General features: G+C 37.5%; 1 protein-coding gene across 7 annotated transcripts in view; it reads left to right on the top strand.

The window, feature by feature from the left end:
• The window catches only part of RABGAP1L (RAB GTPase activating protein 1 like), a 668,256-nt gene that overhangs the window by 463,808 nt on the left and 183,817 nt on the right, over positions 1-20,631 (top strand). The gene's annotated exons all lie outside the window — the stretch shown is intronic.

Raw genomic sequence — 20,631 nt, 5'->3', positions numbered from 1 at the left:
CTTCCAGTGACATCTTGATATGTTTTCATTCATATGAGTTGGATGATATAAAATTTGAAACCTGTTTTCTGTCAAAACGATGCCAGCTTTTTCCTTAAAATACTTCTTAACATAATAACATCCCTGGAGGTACCTAAACATATAATTGAATTATTAGAAAGCTTCTGTAATATACTGACTAAAAAGAAACCGCTACATTTCAATTTGCAGTTCTCTCTCTGATAGCTAGAAATTTATAAGACACTTTGGAATTTAATTATAATTACTTTGTTGGACTTTCAATATCAACATATCAGTGCCGCTTTAACAGTGTGGTAACAGCAAGACATTTGCTGCAGATTTGGTGAAAATAACCCAGTAGATTTTTGGCCTTCAGTCAAAGGTAGCATTCTGTTATGAAAGGTGATAATTGCCTGTTTATCAAAAGATGCAGGTTCACCCTTTCCCCAGTAAAACATAGTGGTTAAAATTGCAGACACTGGCCTCAGACAGATTTGGTTCTAATTTCAGCTCTACTGTGTGACCTTGGGCAAATTACTCTAAGTGTTCAGACCCTAAGTTTTGAGATAATAATAGAAACTAATTAATGGGATTGTTGTAAGAATTAAATAAGATGATACATAAAAAGCCTAAATATAGTGTCTATAAAATTTTATTGCATAATAAATGTTAGCTGTTATTATTGGGATTACTATTGTATTTACAAGATAACTCAGAATGTGTTTCTAGATTCCCCATCATTCTTCCAAATTTCCCAAAAGAAGATAACTTATGTTCAGAGAGCCTCTTGATATTTTAGGAGAGTTTCCATGCTTAACTGTGAAATATCTTGAACCGAAACAAAAGCATGACATAATATGGGCCCTGTGCAACTCAAGAAATGGGTTGCTGCTCCTCATCTCTTATTCTGTTAAACATTTGTTTTTTATGAAGTTCATAAAATATACTTGAAATAGTTCATTAAGTCATTTTAAGTTTAGATATGAACAATTCTTATGCCAAAGTTATTTTACAAGTTAGGAAAATATTTCAAATATTTTCTATAAAATAACACAAACATATTTGTATTTATCTTTTAGTGAAGTCATGGATTTCTACTTCTAATTTTTTTTCTTGTTATTAAAACAAATCAAAACCTAAAACTTTCTAAGATGCTTTCTGTATAGGACTGGAATAAGACTTAGAATGCCTAAGCTGTGAAAGTATTATTTAATTCAGACTAAAAATAATATTAAAACATAATGTAAGTGTAAGGAAGTCCAACAAAATTCTGATTTTTTCTATCATCTCTAATTTTTTTTAGTTGAAGATATTATATCTTTCCCAAAATGCCTTTCCTTATTTTTTTTGATGACCTTTCTTTATCGGTGCTCTCAGCATATCCTTAGTCTGTCTTTCGGGGTTAACCCAGGACTTCCCCTCTGGATATCACACCTATATTCTGTGTCAGCCTAATGCTGTATCCATCTGGTAAGTTCTATTCCTGATTGACAGGATTTTTTGGCTTGATTGTATTATTTTCGGCCATGTTAACCCAGACATGGCCTGTGTAGAGGACATTCTCTGGCCACTGGCCAAAAAAGCTTTTGTATCTTCTCCAGCAATACATGGACACTCATCCAATATCATCTTGGAAAATTTGACAAGTTAGAAAAGATAAAAAGGAGAGCTTTCTCACTATTGTTGGCCTATATTTATATCCCCTTCTTGTATGAATCCTGGAGCTGACCCCACATAGAGACAGTATATATAGGATTAATTGAAGTGTACTTAATTGATCCAGTTGCCCCCACCTGGCAAAAGAATACCCCAAACACATATGACAGTGACTAACTTTTAGCTTCTAATCTAATATGTCAGATAAAAAAATGTATATTCGTTTGTATAAAAATAACAAACCTAGGGATAGTTCGAAGTGCTTATAAACCCAGCCTAAAGTAATTTTCAATATAGCTGTAAAGGGAGTTTAGATTTCTCTGTATTAGAAGTGTTTCTTGTGATGAGGCAAATCGGAAAAGGAAGTAACATTTCTTGAGCACTTACTCTGTGCTAAGTGCTAGCGTAGGTTATCTCATTAACTCACATTAAATGTCCAAGTATTGTTTGTAGGAGAATCATAAATTGTATTAGTCAGAGAAAACCATCTAATTCTCTTCCCCAGTTGATAACTGAGGGAGCCAAAGTCCCAGATTGCCTAAAGTCTTTTGGCTTAGTAATGATAAAGCTGGATTTACAATATTTTTAAACAACATAGATATAGGTGAATGTCTCTGTTGCTCAGTATGGTTTACAGATATCTACTTTCTGAATGGGAGCTACTTTCTTTGGGGTTAGAAATAGTCTACCAGGTGGTTGGAAAGCTATTGAACTGAAAGAATGATTCAGTATAGTAGGTAGCATCATCAAATCATTTAGGATGTTGGCAGTGTCTACTAGGTAGGTTAAATATATTTCCAAAAATCTAATTCATTTATTATATTAAACATTGAGTAGTCATAGCATAGTGCATTGTAATAGATTGGAGATGGTCAGTCAGAATTAATCTTAGCCACTTTATGTTGACAGAGAAAATTTTCTGTCAGAATAGGTTCTTTGCTTTCAGACAGTGGTTAAAAGTAAATGACAGAATGTGTTCCCCCCTCCAACAAATGCCCATTTTGTGTGAGCATATAAATATTACAGAGATAAAGGGATACTCATAATCCACTCCTAGAGGTAACTGGATATAAAATCTTCCTCCTGTACTTTAGTCTTTGAATATGTAAGCATGGATTACCTACCCACATACATATGTTTGTATATGTACATATATTTTTTAATATGTGTTTGAGGGTTTCAAATAAGAAGATGAGGAGGTAGGAGATAAATTCAGAACAGCATACAGGGATGGACATATATTTATTTTCTTTCAAAAGATACTATTGAACAAGACTTTTTTTCATTTAATAATATATTATGAATATATTTCAATCTTACTACATGCATATAGTGGCTAAAATCATGGATGTGGGAGCCAGACTGCTTGAGTTCAAATCCCATCTCCCACAATTTCTCCAGCAATCTTAGGTAAATTACAGTGTTTCCATCTTTAAAATGGGGATGTTAGTAAAACCTATCTCATAGGATTGTTGTTAGGATTTAATGAGTGAATATATGATTTGTGCCTAGAACTTAGTAAGTACTACACTGCACCAATTCCACCAATTAGAATTATTATTACACATAGAATTTCCTTAACCTTTTTAATGACTGTTTAGTATACTATTGTATGTACCATAATTAGCCAATTTTATATTTAATTTTTGTGGACTTTTAAGTTGTTTCCAGATTTCCTGTTAAACAACACTATAACAAACATCCTTAAGATTCCCTCTTTGCATACTTATCTAATAATGTCTTGAGGATAAATTTCTAGGAATGTAATTTCTGGGTCAAACTGTAATCATGTTTTCAGTTTTGACACATATTGCAAAACTGCTTTCTCCTAGCAATATGAGAGTACATTTTCCTCATACTCTTGAAAAAGCAGAATTTCTAAATATGCACTTTCATGAACCTTGAAAGCAAGTTGTAAAACAAAGCAGCTTAAAAAGTAATTATTATAATAATTTGTTTAATTGTAAACAGACAAAACTCTCCAGAAAGTTTTAAAGAGTCGAATGTTATGTTCTTCTGTTTGGGAATGTCTGGTTTTCTTAGGGAAGCCAGTTGATCCTGGCTGAATTTTGGAAGAGTGAGCCTTAGCTTGGAGGGACTTTGTATATTACAGAAAAGTTCTGAAGTGGATCTTTGATGTTTTTGCCTTTTAAACCCTCTCCACTGTGTGAAATCTTTCCTTACCATTCTATTGAAGCTTTTTTGATGAAGTCACTAATAAAATCTAGTGGACATCTTTCCATTTTTGTCTTATTTGATCTCTCAACAGTTATCAAAACAGCATAATGACATATACTTTTTCTTTTCTTCTTTTTTGAAGCATTCTCCCTTGGCTTCTGTCTTATTTTTCATCTCCCTCTTTGCTTCTTCTCATTTCCCTTTGCTCACTCCTTTTTCCCTCATCATTAACTTGGAGTTCTACAGAGCTCCAGCCTCTAGGAACTCACTTGATGCTTCTCCCTTGCTGATCTTGTTCACTCCCCTGGTTTCATCTATAAATGTTCCCTCTCATCTTTATATTTAGCCCAGATCCAAATATTTGGCAGTGGACTTAACGTGTCTGTTTGGATGTTTCAGAGGCACCTCAAATCCACAAGTCAGAATTGAACTCATGTGCCCTCCCAGACCTCCTCCTCCTCCAGTGACCTTCACCTCAGTAATGGCACTACCCACCTGTTCAAACTACAAACCTAGACATTATCCTTAACTCTCTTCTCTTCTTAGTCCCTGACCTCTACTAAGTCACCAAAACTTGTGGATTCTACTTCTTGAGAATTTTTAGAATCTTCCTACTTTGATAGTTTAGGCTTCTCTCTAACATGGATTGTTGCAGTGACCTGTTTCAGTAACAGATATTGAACACCTACCAAGTGCGGGTACTTTTCTAGGCATTGGAGATGAAGTGTTGATGAGGAAAGACCTGCTCTCCTGGAGCTTGCATTCTGATGAAGGAAAGATAGTAATTAAACATTGTAACATCCTGAGATTTATGAAGAAGAATGATGTTGATGCAGTGTAGAGAAGGGAGCTCCCTTCTTTGGATTAGATTGCCAATGAAAGTGCTCTGAGGGATGATATTTGAGGTGAAAATCAAATGAAAAGAAGTAGCCTGCTATGCCAAAATCTGGGGAATGAGCCTTCTAGGCAGAAGAAATAAGTGTAAAGGCCTTAAGGAGGGTTTTTGTAATCTTAAAAAGAAAGAAGACCTGTGTCTGGAGTGTGATAGGTAAAAGAAGTTAGTGGCTTGGATTTTGGTGTTAGCAGTGGTTCTGAGAGAAGACTGCTCTTCCTCAGTCTACTTGTGACCATTGTCCAGTCCATTCCCACATTGCCACCACAGTCATCTTCTTAAAAAAGATTTTATTATTCACTATTCAACAGATATTTACTAAACACGTATTCAGAGACAGACACTATTCTGTGTGCTTGACTAGATCGGTGAAGTAAAATAACAAAAATACTTGCCTCCACGAAGCCTATGTTCTAGCAGTAGACAGTTAATAAACAATAAATATAACAAATATGTATATATAATGTATGAGAAATAATAGTGATACGGGAAAAAGGAAAAGGGAGTTCTGGATAGGTTTTGCAGCGTTAAATAGAGTTCTAAGGGTAGACTCCATCAAGAAGGTGAGACTTGGGCAACGACTTAAAAGCAGTGAGTGGTGCTGATGTGCATTCCACATCAGGAGAATGGCATTCCAAACAGATGGAAAAGCCATGTGCTGGGATTGTGACTGGAGCAAGTGAGTAAGGAAGTGCAGTAAGAGATGGGTAAGAGATGTAACTTACCTCCTTACTTAAAACTCTTCAGGGGCCGGCCCCGTGGCCAAGTGGTTAATACGTTTGCATGTTCCGCTGCGGCAGCCCAGGGTTTTGTCCCTCGGTTCAGATCTTGGGCACGGACATGGGACCACTCATCAGACCAATTCTAGGCGGCGTCCCACATGCAACATCTAGAAGGACCTGCAACTAAGATATACAGCTATATACCTGGAGAATTTGGGGAGATAAAGCAGAAAAAAAAAAAAAGGATGGCAACAGTTGTTAGCTCAGGTGCCAATCTTTAAAAAAAAAAACAAAAAACAACTCTTCGATGGCTTGTTATTGTCCACCCTTTTAATTATAGCCATTCTAGTGAGCGTGAAGCAGTATCTCATTGTGGTTTGATTTGCATTTCCCTGATGGCTAATGATCTTGAGCATCTTCTTATGTACTCATTGGTCATTTGTATATCTTCTTTGGAGAAACATCTATTCACATCTTTTGCCCACTTTTTAATTGCGTTATCTGTCTTTTTATTGTTGAGTTGTAAGAGTTATTTATATATCCTGGATATTTTCTCCCATCCTGTGGATTGTCTTTTCATTTTCTTGATAATGTCCTTTGAAACACAAAAGTTTTCAATTTTGATAAAGTCTAGTTAATCTATATTTTTCTTTTGTTGATTGTGCTTTTGGTGTCATATCTAAGAAACTATTTTCTGATCTAAAGCCACAAAGATTTCTTCTTCTAAGGGTTTTATATTTGTAGCTCTTACATTCAGGTCTTTAATCCATTTTGAATTAATTTTTGTATATGGGGTGAGGTAGAATGTTAATGGCTGAGTTATGTCCGACATCCCAAAATTCATGTGTTAAGGTCTTAACCCTCAATGTCTCAGACTATAACTATATTTGGAGATAGGGTCTTTAAAGAGGTAACTAAGTTAAAATGAGGTCATTAGAGTAAGCTCTAATCCAATATGACTAATGTCTTTATAAAAAGAGATTAGGACACAGACATGTCCAGAGGGAAGATCATGTGAACACACAGAGAGAAGACAGCCATCTAAAAGCCAAGGAGAGTCTTTAGAAGAAAGTAACCCTACTAATACATTGATCTTAGACTTCCAGCCCCAGAACTGTGAAAAAAATAAGTTCCTCTTAATTATGCCACTCCATCTGTGGTTGTTTGTTATGGCAGCCCTAACGAACTATTATAGTAGGAGTACCACTTCATTTTTAGCATGTGGATATCTAGTTGTCCCAGCACTGCTTATTAAAAGACTTTTCTTTCCCCATTGAATGGTCTTGGCAGCCTTGTCAAAAATTAGTGGACAGTAGACACATGGTTTTATTTCTAGACCCTCTATTTCATTGATCTTTGTTTCGCTCTTTATTCCATTACCACACAATCTTGATTACTATAGCTTTGTAGTAAGTCTTAAGATCAGGAAGTGTGAGTCCTCCAACTTTGTTCTTATTTTTCAGTGTTGTTTAGCTGTTGTGAGTCCCTTGCATTTCCATATGAATTTTAGGATCAATTTGTCAATTTCTGCCAAAACAAACAAAAAAAAGACAGTGTGATTTTGATAGGGATTGTATTGAATCTCTACATCAACTAGGGAGTAATGCTATCTTAACAATGTTAAGTCTTCCGATCCATGAACATGGGATGTTTTTCTGCTTATTGAGGTCTTTGATTTCTTTTAACAGTTTTGTAGTTTTCAGTATACAAAGGTCTTGTAATTCTTTTGTTAAATATATTTCTAAGTATTTTATTTTGTTTGCTATTGTAAATGGAATTGTTTTCTTAATTTCATTTTTGATTCTTTATTACTAGTATTTAAAAATAGTTATTATTCTGTATTGATCTTGTATCCTGCAACCTTGCTGAACTTATTTTTAGCTCTAATTTATGTATGTGTGTATGCATATTTCTTAGGATTTTTTTTAAAGATTTTATTTTTCCTTTTTCTCCCCAAAGCTCCCCGGTACATCGTTGTATATTTTTAGTTCTGGGTCCTTCTAGTTGTGGCATGTGGGACACCGCCCCAGCATGGCCTGACAACCGGTGCCATGTCTGCACTCAGGATCCGAACTGGCGAAACCCTGGGCCACCGAAGTGGAGGGTGCAAACTTAACCACTCAGCCATGGGGCTGGCCCCTGTTTCTTAGGATTTTTTATGTATAAGATCATGTCATCTGTGAGTAGGGATACTTCTTCCTTCCTGATCTGGATGCCTTTCATTTCTGTTTCTTGTCTAACTGCCCAACTAGATCCTCCAGTAAAATGTTGAATAGAAGTGACAAGGACAAACGTCCTTGTCTTGTTCTTGATCTCATTTACCTCTTTCAGGAAAGTTTTTTCCTTAGAACTCCATTTCTGAATTACCGCTACCACTACTATCACCACCATCTTTTGCCGCCACAAATGGTAGTAGTTTGACCATATTAGAATGATGGACAGATTGTTATTTACTAAAGAGCAAAATTGCCATACATAAGGAGTAGTAAAGCTCTTCCCTTTATTCTGTACTCATGTATGTGATTATTTTATCTGTCATCACTATGATTCAGACTAGATTTATAGGAAACTCCAGTGCTTTATATTTTTTTGCAGCTTTATTAAAATATAATTAACATTTTTTTGCAGACTTTATTATTTTTAAAAGAAGAATCTTTGTGTATGTCTGGGTTTATGTAATCTACTTGCTTAGTTTTGCATTTTTTCTCTCAGAGATTATTCATTTGTCCCTGCCTGCTCCCTTTACTTCAGTGTTCAGCTTTTAGAAAGAATTTCAAATTAGATGAGAGATAGAAAATATATTTGTATTACAATATTTCTTTCTCTCTCTCTCTCTTTTTTTTTTTTTTTTTTTTGCCGTTCAGTTGTGTGGTTCTGATTTGTATTTCAAATAGACTCTAAATGCTTAACTGTAACACCTCTTTCCTTAACCAAACTTTCCTCATATCAGTAGCCTGCTACTGTAGGCCTGGTTATTTTGTCAGGGCATCTTCCTTCCAGGAATCTGTCTCGAATTCCATGGGAGAAATAGCCTTTCGTATTCCTTGTTTTGGCCCCCCTCAAAACCTTCCAGCTTACCCTGCTGTCAGTGGGTTGGAAGCTCTCCCATGAGCCGTGCTCTGTGTGTCCCATCCTGCTTCCTCTGCTTCATTGTCTAGTGCCCCTCTGCAGCTAAAATAACCTCCCACCATTTCTTTTTAGGATTTCCATCTTTTTTCACCTTTAATAACCTTATCATTTTGTAATATTCCACTTGTTATCCACCAACTCATCTACCATTCTGTACTCAGAACTCTCCTAGGACCCATGAAATGCATTGTATACTATTAACCTTTATTCTTTATTTGTTTATTCAGCAAATGACTTTTGAGCACCATTGATGAGCCAGGCACTGTGCTTAATGGTGGGGATACACTGGTAGACACAAAGTCCCTTTCCTTACATTGTTTAAAGTAGTATCTGACAGTCCTCCCAATGCATGTGAGCAAAGTAATTATCTTCCACTTACTCCCCTCCTCCTCTCTTAAAAACAAAAAAATCTGTGCACCAATCTACAAAAAGAGACTGTCCCAACTTATTTTATGTCACAATATTCTAAGTCCCTACTTAGAACTCAAGAGATTCTTAACTGTTAGTGTGTCTAAGACTCATCTAAGTCCCAATGAGTTTGTTTAAACTGAACATTCCTAAATGCCTCCTCCTACCCATCCCCCCCCCCCAAGATGTGATGTAGGCAGTTCCAGAACCAAAAGGGTAGGAATACTTGTATGTTGCTTAGAGCAGGGTTTCTCAGCATTAACTGTACTTAGAATCACCTGTATATTAGAATCAGCTTTTAATATTTTCTGATTCTGAGTTGTATGCCAGACCAATTTCATTTGAATATCTAGGTGAGACCCAAACATTGGTATTTTTAAAAATTCCCCCAGGTGATCCCAACATGCAGTGAATTATCTACTACACTGTGATCAAACATTCAAAATTATCCAGTGTAGTGGAGGAACGAGAAGATGAAGAAGAGAAGGCTCTGTAGTTAGAGCAAGCATTCACAGTCACACTTAGAAAATGGGTAGTCCTCATTTTCATAGTTAGCAATTGCTAATTTGTCTATCTCTGTGCTCCTCCATCTCAATGCCAATGTTTTAGGATTGTAGCAGCTGCTCACTGGGGCCTAGGAAAATTAACAGCAGGTTCCTGAGATGTATTAGGGAGCTCCTTGAAAAGGGAAGTAAAAGAGGCACCTGGGTTGGGAAGTGAATTGTGATTCAGCTAATTCATATTGGATTACCAAGGATTGCTTGAACCATAAAACTTAATTTATAAGGCATAGCTCATCCACTATTAGTACCTTCAAATTGGCAGACGAGGAATGGGGAAAAAAGGCTTCATAGAGAACAAAAGAAAAAAAATTCCAAAATTGGGACTTCTTTATTTAAGAGAGTAAAAAGTCAGTTATTATTTAGCACCATGCTGGTTAGTTAAGTATACCTTTGCCCTTTCAAAGTACAATTTCCCCTCCTTTTCTGTTTGCATTTGAAAGAAGGACCAATTCATGCTCCAGGGGCTCTCTCCCTGCAGGATGATATTTGAATACCATGCAAGGTTAAAGACTGAGAATCAAGGAGCTGGCCTCATGGCCAAGGGGTTAAATTTCTGCCCACTCTGCTTGGTGGCCTGGGTTCGCAGGTTTGGATCCTGGGTGCAGACCTACTCCACTTATCAGCCATGCTGTGGTGGTGTCCCACATATAAAATAGAGGGAGATTGGTACAAATGTTACCTCAGGGCTAATCTCCCTCAAGCAGAAAAAAGAGGAGGATTCAGTGACATCAGCATCATGGTGGAGTGAGCTCCCCCTTGAACTCTCTCCTCTAGAGTACAACCAGAGGACATTCATACACCAATGGAGGACATTCACACAACACAAATGATGTCTGAGAGACCAACACAGCCATACCTCTGAAGGTGGTGGGGCTGGATCCTCCAGAGGAAGTGGAAGCTGGTAAGGGGGACTTTTTTCTTCCCAATGGCAGCCAGCAACCTCAGGACAACACGCGGCTCCTAGAGGAAAGGAGGGAGGGGCAGCCCTCCACGGGAACACCATTGCACTCCAAGCTCCCTCATAGCCTGAGAGAAAGCCGTACACATAGAGGAGACTGAGCTATTGTTAGGGGGTCTCCATCAAACTAGCACCCCTGGAGAGCAGTTGGTGAGGGCCCAGGGAGAATGCTGGGATCATGCAGAAGAAAGAGAGTGCCCCTCCCCTCTGCCCAGCACTCCAGCCTTGCAATTGCCCAGAGCACCCCTCAGAGAGGGGTGGTGTCTGGGAAAGGTGTGCAGGTCTCTGTGATCACCTAGAGCACCAAGCAGAGAGAGAGGCAGGGGCTGGGAAAAGGGTGCAGGTGTAAGAAGGCACCCCTTTCCCTGCCTGGAACTCCACCTACTTGATCTCCCAGAGTGCCATGGAGAGAGAGAGGTGACAGCTGGGAAAGGTGTGCAGGTGTAAGAAGGTGCGCCTTCCCTGACCTGGCACTCCAGTCCTCCAATCACCCAGAGCGCTGTGCAGAGAGAAAGGCGGTGGATGAGAAAACTGCACAGGTGTAAGAAGGTGCCCCTTCCCCCACCTGGCACTCCAGCCCTGCTATTGCCCAGAGCTCTGCACAAAGAGAAAAACAGAGGCTGGGGGAAGCACAGGTGAAAGAAAGCACCCCTCCCCCTGCCCAGCACTCCAGATCTGCCATTACTCAGAGCATCACACAGAGAGAAGAGAAGTCAGCAGCTGGAGCTGAGCAGCCCCAGATCCTGCTGGGCCCAGAATACACAGCACCTGATCCCCACCCAGTGGTGGCAGGTGGAAGCTGCGACCAGATAATAACTATGGGGAGGCAAAAATCCACTCCATCAAGCAGTATGAAAAAATATGTTAAATCTCCAGACCAGAAGGAAAGTAACAAGTATCCAGAAACCAACCCTGAAGCCACAGAAATTCGTAACCTAAATGGCAAAGACTTCAAAATAACTATCATAAAAAACTCAGTGAATTACAAGAAAAGACAGAAAGACAAATCAACTAATTCAGGAGCTTCTTCACAAAAGAGATAGAAACTATAAAGAAGAACCAGTCACAAATGTTGGAAATGAAAAACAGAATGGATGCAATAAAGAAAAATCTGGATTCCCTAAACAACCGAGCTGACAATATGGAGGACCAAATTAGCAATTTAGAAGACAGTAATATAGAAATACTTTAGATGGAGGAGAAGAGAGAACTAAGACTAAAAAGAAATGAAGAAACTCTCAGAGAAATATCTGACTCAATTAGGAAATGCAGCATAAAGATTATAGGTATTCCAGATGGGGGAAGAGAAAGACAATGGAGCAGAAGCTTGTTCAAAGAAATAATAATGGAGAACTTCCCAAACCTGGAGAAAGACCTGGAAATACAAGTGAATGAAGCCAGTAGATGTCCTAATTTCATCAATGTAACAACACCTACTACAAGGCATATAGTAGTAAAGATAGCAAAAGTCATTGACGAAGAAAAAATAATAAGGGCAGCAAGGCAGAAGGAAATAACTTACAAGGGAACACCTATCAGGCTTTCAGTGAATTTCTCAGCAGAAACCTTACAGGGTAGGAGAGAGTGGAATGATATATTCAAAATTCTGAAAGACAAAATCTTTCAGCCGAGAATACTCTATTCAGCAAAAATATCCTTCAGATATGATGAAGAAATAAAAACTTTCCAAGATAAACAAAAGCTAAGGGAGTTCATCACCACAAGACCCCTACTACAAGAAATCCTCAAGAAGGCCCTCATACTTGAAAAAAAAAAATAATAGGAAAAGGGCTACAAAACCCTGAGCAAGGAGCTGAATAGGAAGGCAATAATCAGAAAATGGTAGCTCTCTATCAGATCAGGTTAGTAAACACTGAACTTTAACATTAAGGATAAAGAGAAGGAAAACACCAACATAAAAATAATCTCATCATTTTAACCACAAATTCACAGCACAAGATGAAATAAAGTATGATAAAAATGACTTAGAAGGAGAAGAGGAAAGGGACAGAATTGGCATAGTCTAAGGAAGTAAGAGTCTGTCAGAAAATAGACTATCTTATCTAGAAGATTTTTTATACAAACCTAGTGGTAACCACTAAACAAACAAGGAGATAAAAAAGGAGAAAATGAAGAAAACCATCATAGAAAACTACCTAATTAATGTGGTAGTCCAAAACACATGGGATGAGAAACAAAGGAAATGCAGAAGAACTAGAAAACGAGTGATAAGATGGCAGTATTAAGCCCTCATGTATCAATAATCACTCTAAATATAAATGGACTGAATTCTCCAATCAAAAGACAAAGAGTGGGGGCCAGCCCAGTGGTGCAGCGCTTAAGTGCACACATTCCGCTTTGGTGGCCTGGGGTTCTCCAGTTCAGATCCTGGGTGCAGACGTGGCACTGCTTGGCAAGTCATGCTGTGGCATCATGCAGGCATCCCACATATAAAGTAGAGGAAGATGGGCACAGATGTTAGCTCAGGGCCTGTCTTCCTCAGCAAAAAGGAGGATTGGCAGCAGTTATCTCAGGGCTAATCTTCCTCAAAAAACAAAAAAAAAGACACAGAGTGGCAGGATGGATGAAAAAACAAGATCCAACAGTATGCTGCCTCTAGGAAACACATCTCAGCTCCAAAGACAAACACAGGCTTAGAGTGAAGGGATGGAAGACGATACTCCAAGCTAATGACAAACAAAAGAAAGCAGGTGTTGCCATACTAATATCAGACAAAGTAGACTTCAAGACAAAACAGGTAAAGAAGGGCAGTGTATGATAAAAGGGACACTCCACTGAAAAGACATAACACTTATAAACATATATGCACCCAACACAGGAGCACCAAAGTACATAAAGCAACTATTAACAAATCTAAAAGGAGACATCAACAACAACACAATAATAGTAGGGGACCTCAATACCTCACTTACATCAATGGATAGATCATCCAGACAAAAAGTCAACAAGGAAATAGTGGAATTAAATGAAAAACTGCACCAGAGGGACTTAATAGATATATATAGAACATTCCATCCAAAAACAGCAGAATATACAGCCTTCTCAAGCGCATGTGGAACATTCTCAAAGATAGACCATATATTGGGAAACAAGGCAAACCTCAGTAAATTTAAGAAGATTGAAATGATGTCTAGTATCTTTTTCAACCATAATGCTATGAAACTAGAAATCAGCTACAAGAAAAAAGCCAGGAAAGGAACAATGTGGAGACTAAACAACATGCTACTGAACAACCAGTGGGTCACTGAAGAAATAAAGAGGGAAATCCAAAAAAACCTGGAGACAAATCAGAACAAGAACATACCATACCAACTAAATGGGATGCAGCAAAAGCAGTCCTAAGAGGGAAATTTATGGCAATACAAGCCCATGTTAACAAACAGGAAAAAGCTCAAATAAGGAATCTTAAACTACACCTAACAAAATTAGAAAAAGAAGAACAAACAAACCCCAAACTCAGCAGAAGGAGGAAAATAATAAAAATTAGAGCAGAAATAAATGAAATTGAAACAAAAAAGATTGTAGGAAGGATCAATGAAACAAGGAGCTGGTTCTTTGAGAAGATAAACAAATTTGGCAGACCCTTAGCCAGACTTACTAAGAAAGAAAAGAGAAGGCTCAAATAAGTAAAGTTAGAAATGAAAGAGGAAAAATTACAACAGATACCACAGAAATACAAATGATTATAAGAGAATATTAGGAAAAACTATATGCCAACAAACTGGACAATGTTGAAGAAATGGATAAATTCTTAGACTCTTACAACCTCCCAAAACTGAATCAAGAAGAAATAGAGAATCTGAATAGACCAATCACAAGTAAAGAGATTGAAACAGTAATCAAAAACCTCCCAAAAAATTAAAGTCCAAGACCAGCTGGCTTCTCTGGAGAATTCTACCAAACATTCAAAGAAGATTTATTACCTCTTCTTCTCAAGCTATTCCAAAGAATTGAGGAAAATGGAAAAATTCCTAACACATTCTACGAGGGCAACATCACCCTGATACCAAAACCAGACAAGAACAACACAAACAAGGAAAATTACAGGCCAGTATCACTGATGGACATAGATGCAAAAATCCTAAACAAAATATTGGCAAATCGAATACTGCAATACATTAAAAAGATCATACACCACAATCAAGTGGAATTCATACCAGGGACACAGGGATGGTTCAACATCCACAAATTAATGAATGTGATACACCACATTAACAAAATGAGAAACAAAAACCATGTGATAATCTCAATAGATTCAGAGAAAGCATTTGACAAAATCCAACATCCATTCATGATAAAAACTCTCAATAACATGGGTATAGAAGGAAAGTACCTCGACATATTTAAGGCCATATATGACAAACCCACAGCCAACATAATACTCAATGAGGCGAAACTGAAAGCCATCCCTCTGAGAACAGAAACAAGACAAGGGTGTCCACTCCCACTGCTCTTATTCAACGTAGTACTAGAGGTTTTGGCTAGAGCAATTAGGCAAGAAAAAGAAATAAAAGGAATCCAAATAGGTACTCAGGCAGTGAAACTCTTGCTGTTTGCAGATGACATGATTTTATATATAGAAAACCCTAAAAAATCCATTGGAAAACTATTAGAAATAATCAACAACTACAACAAAGTTGCAGGGCACAAAGTCAACTTACAAAAGCCAGTGGCATTTATATACTCCAATAACAAGCTAACAGAACAAGAACTCAAGAATACAATCCCATTTACAATTGCAACAAAAAGAATAAAATATCTAGGAATAAATTTAACCAAGGAGGTGGAAGACCTATACAAGGAAAACTAAGACATTACTGAAAGAAAACAATAATGACATAAAGAAATGGAAAGATATTCCATGCACACAGATTGGAAGAATAAACATAGTTAAAATGTCCATACTATCTAAAGCTATCTACACAGGCCAGCCCCATGGCCAAGTGGTTAAGTTCGCATGCTCCACTTGGGCAGCCCAGGATTTCGCCACTTGGGATCTTGGGCGTGGACATGACACCACTCATCTGGCCATGTTGAGGCAGCATCCTACATGCCACAACTAGAAGGACCCGCAACTAAAATTTGTACTGGGGGGATTTGGAGAGAAAAAGCAGAAAAAAAAAAGAAAAGATCGGCAACAGCTGTTAGCTCAGGTGCCAATCTTAAAAAATAAAATAAATAATATAGATTCATTGCAACCCCAATCAGAATGCTAATGACATTTCTTCACAGAAATAGAACAAAGAATCTTAAAATTCATATGGGGCAATAAAAGACTCCGAATAACCAAAGCAGTCCTGAGAAACAAGAACAAAGCTGGTGGCATCACAATCCCAGACTTCAAAATATATTACCAAGCTATAGTAATCAAAATAGCATGGTACTATGCAAAAACAGGCATACAGATCAATGGAACAGAATTGACAGCCCAGAAGTAAAACCACATATCTATGGACAGGTAATCTTTGACGAAGGAGTCAAGAACAAACAATGGAGAAAGGACAGCCTCTTCAGGTGTTTGGAAAACTGGGCAGCTACATGCAAAAGAATGAAAGTAGACCACTGTCTTTCTCCATACAGAAAATAGACTCAAATTGACCGAAGACTTGAAGATAAGACCTGAAGCCATAAAACTTCTGGAAGAAAATATAGGCAGTACACTCTTTGACATCAGCCTTAAAAGGATCTTTTTGAATACCATGTTTACTTGGACAAGGGAAACAAAAAAAAAACAAAACAAACAAGTGGGGCTTCATCAGACTAAAGAGCTTCTGGAAGGCAAAGGAAACCAGGATCAAAATGAAAAAACAACCCACCAACTGGGAGAAAATATTTGCAAATCATATATCTGACAAAGGGTTAATCTCCATAATATATAAAGAACCCAAATAACTGAACTACAAAAATAAAAAACCCAATCAAAAAATGGGCAGAGGATATGAACAGACATTTTTCCAAAGAAGGTATACAGATGGCCAATAGGCACATGAAAAGATGCTCGACATCGCTAATCATCAGGGAGATGCAAATCAAAACTATACTTAGATATCACCTTATGCCCATTAAAATGCCTATAATCACCAAGACAAAAAAATAACAAATGTTGGAGAGGTTGTAGAGAAAAGGGGACGCTCATCCACTGCTGGTGGGAATGCAAACTTGTGCAGCCACCATGGAAAACAGTATGGAGATTTCTCAAAAAATTAAAAATAGAAATACCATATGATCCAGCCATCCCACTACTGAATATTTATCCAAAGAACTTGAAATCAATAAGACAAAGAGGCTTATGCCCCCCTGTGTTCATTGCAGCATTATTCACAATAGCCAAGATGTGGAAGCAACCCAAGTGCCCATCGACTGATGAATTAAGGATAAAGAAGATGTGGTATACCTACAATGAAATACTACTCAGCCATAAAAAAAAGACAAAACCATCTCATTTGCAACCGCATGGATGGACCTTGAGGGTATTATGTTAAGTGAAATAAGCCAGACAGAGAAAGACAAGCACCATATGATTTAACTTATTTGTGGAAAATAAACTTATGGACAAAGAGAACAGTTCAGTGGTTACCAGGGGCAAGGGGTTTGGGAGTGAGCGCAAGGGGTGGAGTCTGACAAATAATAATGTACCACTGAAATTTCACAATATTACAAACTATTATGACCACAATAAAAAAATAAATTTAAAAAAAAGAAGATTGGCAACGGATGTTAGCTCAGGGCAAATCTTCCTCACACATACACACAAAAAAACAAGCAGCAAAGAGCAAAACACCTTGAAAATGGAAAGACAGGTTTCAGTTTTCCTCAGTCTTTGAATCACGAACTTAGATTAAAAGTTCTTGTTTCTGTGCTTGAACATGGTGACATAAAGAAGAACTGAAATTGGGCCTGTGCCTTCTGTAGCTACCATTCAGGTTACAAAATTAGAAGTCTAAAGACCTGAAAGAAGTGAAGTGACCCACAGACATTCTTTTGGATTTGCGGTGGTTTTTGCACATTCAAGTAGTTTTGTAACTTCCGTGAAGGAATGCTTCTTGTCCTGGTGGTGGCAGCAAAGCACTACTCTCTTGGAAACAGGCACCATTAGTCTAGTGCTTCCAGTTCTGTGGCACTGGTATTCCTTTATATTGGTTTCTCTTTCCAACGTAATTTGTTGTTTGAATGTTTAGTTTTGGTGTTTTTCTCTAGTGTCTCTTCATTTTGGTGATAGGTTAGTTTTAGGATGCTGTCTACTAAGTGCTAAGATAACCAACAAACATACATGTAAGGTTCTAACTAGTGCAAGATGCTCAAGGAATTTTCAAGTTTCAGAAAAAATGCATTTTATGGATTATAGATCTATATCAGAAAAAAAATGTACCACACTATATCAGAAAAAAATGTCCATGGTACTATATCATTATAGTACCATGCATGTATTGTATAACACCTGTATAAATCTGTTGAAGTGATTTCTCATTATTTATTTCTCGTGAGACAATCCAAAATGCCAGGAAGAGAGGATAGTTGACTAAACATGCCATGTTCCACGGTGACAATAATTAATTTGAACTTAATGCATCCTAAGAAATATGAGGTCACTCGACAGAAATAAGAACAATAAAATCCAATGTCCTCCTTGTCCTATTTTTGTGAGGAAACTAAGTACTCTTAGCTCAAATTCATTCAAGCTTCTACTTAAAAATCTCTCTCCATCTTCATCCTCTGCTGTGCTCTTATCTTTAATGAAAGTGTACTCTGCCTTCGTTCCAAGGCTGACTTCCCACCTGCATCCTTGATCTCAACTTTCTTGTCTACCTTTGGAGGAGCCTGTGATGGTTGGTTGGTTCACTTATCCAGCAGACATTCAGTGAGTGCCTACTATTGACAGGCCCTGGGTGAGGTGTGGGAGCATGCAGAGATGACAGTCTGTGTCCTCAAGTTGTTCTGAGTCTAATGGAGGAGGCAGACAAGTAGGCAGTTAGAATTCAGTGTGATTACTCTGGGGTTTTAAAAGGGAGCTTCGGGAGCCCAAAGGCAGGGTGCGAGATTTGCTTCCTGGAAGAACCAGGAAATTGTTCCAAAGGTGGCAGCTGAACTTAGAAGAGGCCATTTTACGCAAAGTGAGCAACACGCAAAGGAGGCACGAGGAAGAATGGCCAAGCCAAGTCCTTTGCTGTGGTGCATTTGAGAGTGAAGCATGGGATGAGGTTCTGAAGGGCTTTAATTAGATTTCTGCCACAAGTTTACTGTGGGATTTTAATCAAATCATCTAACCTTTCTAACATTTCATTTTTATATTTATAAAATAGGGAGACAGGAAAATATGATTCCTAAGGCTATGAATTTCTGTCTTGCCAACTGTCAGTCTGTGCTACACATATATATTTGCGTATGTGTGTATGTGTATATATGTATGTGTATATATACATACATGTATTTATACACACACATGCTGTATATGCTATGTACAGCCATCTCAGTCCTTTAATGAATAGACAAGAATCATCTGATAGTACATTTGTTGTTTAAATTCTTGGCTGAAATTTCTCTTTGTCTCTCTTACAAAAAAGAGTTTGCAGAGCAATGTAATAAAATTAGGAGCAAAAAATATTCAGTCTATTATAGTTAAAAATGAATACCAGCAAATTGTTTTCAATCCCACTTATAAGCCCCTTTAGCAACACCCTTGACTATAAACAACGCATTTGTTTTAAATTAGTGAAATGTCATTGTGTGTGTGTGTGTGTGTGTGTGTGAGGATGTGTGTATAGTAAACGCATCCCTGTACTACCATTATTCTTACCAGCTGTTTCCAGATACCCAAGTAATATGTTGGATCCATAGAAAAAAATCTGACAACTATCATCAATAATTATGTAATTGTGTAGCATTTACCATTTGTGATGAACTCTCAAATGCATTTTGAAAATAATTAACAAATAAAATTAATAGTAATACACCTATCCTTTGTTGAACACTTAAAGTATACCTGGTGCTGTGCTAGGCACTTTTAAACTAATCTTTATAACCTTTAATTTTTTTCTTTTTTTTTTATTGTGGTAAAATATACATAACATAATATTTACCATTTTAACCATTTCTGAACATATAGTTTATTGACATTAAGTACGTTTACGTTGTTGTGCAGTGATCACTACCATCCATCTCCAGAGCTTTTCGTCATCTCAAATTGTGACTCTAAGCCCATTAAACAATTGCTCTCCATTTCCCCCCCACCCAAGTCTCTAGCAGCCACCATTCTACTTTCTGTCTCTATGAATCTGACTATCCCATGTACTACACATAAGTAGGATCATACAGTATTTGTCCTTTTGTAACTGGCTTATTTTACTTGGCATAATATATGACCTTTAATTCTAATAGTAATCCTATAAAGGCTGTTATGAGTCAATATACTCATTTTGTAGACGAGGAAACAAAGTCTTTGAGAAGTTAAATAAGGTGGCTACAATCATTGAGTTAGGTGAGTGACACACACACTCAGAACTGGGCCTGTCTTACTTATGGAACCAATGTTCTTAACCTCTAAAGTGTGGTGTATGTGTGTTTTAAACCTCACAATTACCCTGTGAAGAAGAGATTATTATTCTCACTTGATACTCACTCAAAATTCACTGCTTTTTCACATTGTATAGGAGGAGACTCTCAAATTGTAGTGAAATTAGCTTCTATTTCACAAATCCATGTTGATGTCATACTATGAATGAAAAGAAAATTTTTTTATCCAAGTTGTTTGAAGACTGTGTAGGGGAGGAAAAAATCTTCCCCTGGCTGGATCTGAAAATTAAACTGACAAAGACAGATTAACGGGAGAAAAGCAAACAAATTTATTTCACGTGTTTTACATGACATGGGAGCCTTCAAAAGGAAATGAAAACCCAAAGAACTGGTTAAACTTGAGTGTTTTTATGCTAAGATTAATGAAGAGTGGACAGTGGTAGAGAAATATGATAGGGCAAAGCAGCTGTGATCTTACGTGATAAGCTAGGGAAAACTTAGCAAGGCCTGTTTGTTTGGATTCTTCTAAGCATTCCTCTGTCTTGGAAATAAGGATGTTCTTTTCCTCTAGGAGTAGGGAAGACACTTCTCACA

This window comes from Equus asinus, chromosome 25, assembly GCF_041296235.1.
Source record: "Equus asinus isolate D_3611 breed Donkey chromosome 25, EquAss-T2T_v2, whole genome shotgun sequence".
NCBI lineage: Eukaryota > Metazoa > Chordata > Mammalia > Perissodactyla > Equidae > Equus > Equus asinus.
This window is presented reverse-complemented; position numbering and strand designations above follow the sequence as displayed.